This window comes from Urocitellus parryii, chromosome 5 (genome assembly GCF_045843805.1).
Source record: "Urocitellus parryii isolate mUroPar1 chromosome 5, mUroPar1.hap1, whole genome shotgun sequence".
In the NCBI taxonomy this organism is placed as follows: Eukaryota; Metazoa; Chordata; class Mammalia; order Rodentia; family Sciuridae; genus Urocitellus; species Urocitellus parryii.
Window position 1 is genome coordinate 85,884,584 of NC_135535.1, and position 3,540 is coordinate 85,888,123.

A 3,540-nucleotide genomic window follows, 5' to 3' on the forward strand; every position below is an offset into this window, starting at 1 on the left:
CCCGCACTGAAATACACTCCATGATAAAAAACACACTTCTTCATCTAGGCCTTCAGTACTTTGCATTATTACAATTTTCTTCCTTATACTAAGCGGCAATCTCTTCTCCTGATATAGACACTGACTGGTGCTAGTTTTGTCCTCCAGATTTAAACAGAGAATATCTATATGACCATCCTGTAGCCTCCCAGATACCTATGTGCATAAGGAATTATATTGCAATATTATTTGAAAAAAGAAATAAGAGCCTAGATACTCACCAACTAAGATATTGTTGTTCCATCTATAAAAGGGTGTTTGTATTAATAGTTCTGGGGCTCAACAAATACATTTTCTCTCATACTTACCACACTCCTTTGCAGTTAGATTGGGACCTGGTGATTAGTTTAGGCCAAGGCATAGTGAGAAAAATAACCATTGTTAATTCTGGATCAAGATAGTTAAAAACGAATCAGCCTCTTCCATCATTTTCCTTTCCCTTCATCAATGACCATCATGTCATGTGTCAAAATAAAGCATTCACAAAATCCCTCAGTCACCACAAGAGGGAGAGCTGTGAGTAATTTTTTTGTTTATTTTTCTAGGGTGGTAATGATGGAGCTGGAGATATGCCCACACACTTGACATCTACTTAAGAGATAGAAATTGGAAGGACTGAGTAATTGAATGGATTGTGTGATTAGAGGGAAACCCATAGCTTTAAATTTATAAAACAGAAAAAAGGATTCAAGATAAAGTTTTTGCCTCCTACCTAATAAAAAGAACAATTAAAACCACACACACACACACACACACACATAAAGGAAATATATACTAAAGACAAAAAAACAAAATGGAAAAAAATCAATGAAATAACAACAAAAAAATGCCTATTTGAAAAATAATAATAAAATTTATGAAACTCTTGCTAGGTTCTTGAAAGAAGAAAGAGAGAACACATACAGTAGTATCGGAAAGAAAACCGGGAATATCACCACAGCCCTACATACATTAAAAAGATAATAAGGGAGAATTTCACAAAACATTGAGCAATAAAGAACTTAGATAATATAGACAAATTCCTTGAAAAACTTGTACTACTAAAACTACTATAAGAAGAAACAGAAAAATCTGAATAGGCATAACTCTATTAGAGAAATTAATTATAATTAAAAATCTTTCCACAGAGAAAATGCCAAGCCATGGGGGCTTCACTAGTGAGGTAATAGTACCCATCCTATCTAAGGTCATTCAGAACATATAGGAGGGAACAGTTCTCAACTCATCTTTTAAGGCCAGTATTACCCTGAAACCAAAACCAAAAGTATTAAAAGAAATACTAATATGCCTTTTGAACATAAATGTAAAATTCTTTCATAAAGAAATAGCAATCTGAATTCAACAATAGGTCTGGAAAGACATTGACATGTGCTGTCAACTCTCCTACTTGAACTTGTGCTGGAGATCCTGACCTAACAACCTGAAAAGCAAAAGAAACAAAACCACACAAAAAGAAGAGTAAAGAAACTGTCTTTTAATAAATAACATGATTGCCTATATGGAAAATCTAAATAAGTTTGCCAAAAAAAATTAAGTAAGCTTAGTGATATCACAAAATGTATGTGTCAATTGCTACGTACAAGTAATAACAAATGTGGAACTTGAAATTTAAAAATAATATTTACAATAGCATTAAATATGTGAAATACTTAAGAATTTATCTCACAAAGATTGTGAAAGACTCATGCAAAGACTACAAAATGATATTCAGAAAAATTAAAGCAAATCTAATTAAATCTAGAAATATGTCATGTTCACAGTTTGGAAAACATGATATTGTTGGCAAATCTCCCCAAATTGATCTGCAGATTCAGTATAATTCTAATCCAAATTTTAACTGATTTGTATAGAAATGCAGAGAAACTAGAAAGGCAAATACTGTTTGGGAAAACAAAAAAATTGTAATTTAATGTTATATGATATCAGGACATACTATAAAGCTAGAGTATTGAAGATGCTGTAGTATTGGCATAAGAATAGACATACAGATCAAAGGAAGAGTGTGAAGTCTAAAAATCAACCTACTCATATATAAACCAATTAATTTTGACAAAGCTCCCAAGATGACTCTATGCAGAAAAGATATTTTTTCCACATGGCATTGGAACAATTGGATGTGGATACATGGAAAATATACCACCCTCAACCTTTACTCTACAGGTCCTGTAAAAAAAAAATAACTTCAAATGGTGCTCGCTTCCTCAGCACATATACTAAAATTGGAACCATACAGAGATTAGCATAGCCCCTGTGCAAGGATGACACACAAATTCATGAAACGTTCCATATTTCTGCCATGAGGGAAGAAAATATTAGAAGATGGAAAAATCTCCCATGCTCTTGGATGGGCAAAATTAATATTGTCAAAATGGCCATACTACCCAAAGTGCTAAACAGATTCAATGTGATTCCAATTAAAACCCCGATGTCATTCCTTGTAGAAATAGAAAAATCAACCATGAAATTTATTTGGAAAAATAAGAGACCCAGAATAACCAAAGCAATCGTTAGCAATAAGAGTGAAGCAGGAGGCATCACAATACCAGACCTTAAACCATACTACCAAGCTATAGTAACAAAAATGGCATGGTACTGGCATAAAAATAGACATGTAGACCAATGGTACAGAATAGAAGACACAGAGACAAACCCACATAAATACAGTTATCTCATACTGATACTGACGGTTACCAGTTATATTGATGAGTCCTACTTCCCCAAATGCTAAAGTAAGTATAACACCAGAGAAGCGCGCCAAGGCAAGTGTAGAGTAGAAAGTAAGAAGCTTTATTTAAAGGATAGTTGAACGGACTTCTTCCAGAGGAAGAAGAGGACCCAAAAGGTGGAAGCTGTGGGATGAGGAAGTCCCATCTCTTTTATACATCTAAAGTTTTCTTTATTCTTCTACACTATTCCTCCTTATCTTGTTCATTTCCCTTCATCCCATATATGTGACTAAGAGATTCCCGTGGGAAAGCCAAAAGGTGGTAAACAGGCGGGCTGAAGGGGCTGGGGAGGTGTGATCCAGGCAGAAAGGGGGACCCAGGGTGAATTAATTAGCAGTTCCATGTCTGCTCAATATGCCAGGATTTGGGGGACATTAACTTTTCAATCTCCCACAGTGGAGTCTTCAACCTTTTGGACCCAAACCAGTTGGGTCTGTTTTTCTCAACTTGGCTCCATTTATGTATCTACACTGAATACCTATTTTTAATTCTGGCTTCAATACTAGACAAAGGAGCCAAAAACATATATTGGGAAAAAGATAGCCTCTTCAACAAATGGTGCTGGGAAAACTAGAAATCCATATGCAGCAAAATGAAATTAAACCCTTATCTCTCACCATGCACAAAACTCAACTCAAAGTGGATCAAGGACCTAGGAATTAGACCAGAGACCCTGTGCCTAATAGAAGAAAAAGTAGGCCCAGATCTTCATCATGTCAGATTAGGCCCTGACTTCCTTAACAAGATTCCTAAAGCACAAGAAATAAAACCCAGG

The 3,540-nt window shown here is 35.1% G+C and overlaps 1 non-coding gene across 1 annotated transcript; it reads left to right on the forward strand.

Annotated features, from left to right (window-relative positions):
• Window positions 1–2,228: 2,228 nt before the first annotated feature.
• On the forward strand, window positions 2,229–2,332 carry LOC113185299 (U6 spliceosomal RNA). The gene has a single exon (XR_003301112.2). It is a non-coding gene; the product is annotated as a U6 spliceosomal RNA (small nuclear RNA).
• Window positions 2,333–3,540: the final 1,208 nt, after the last annotated feature.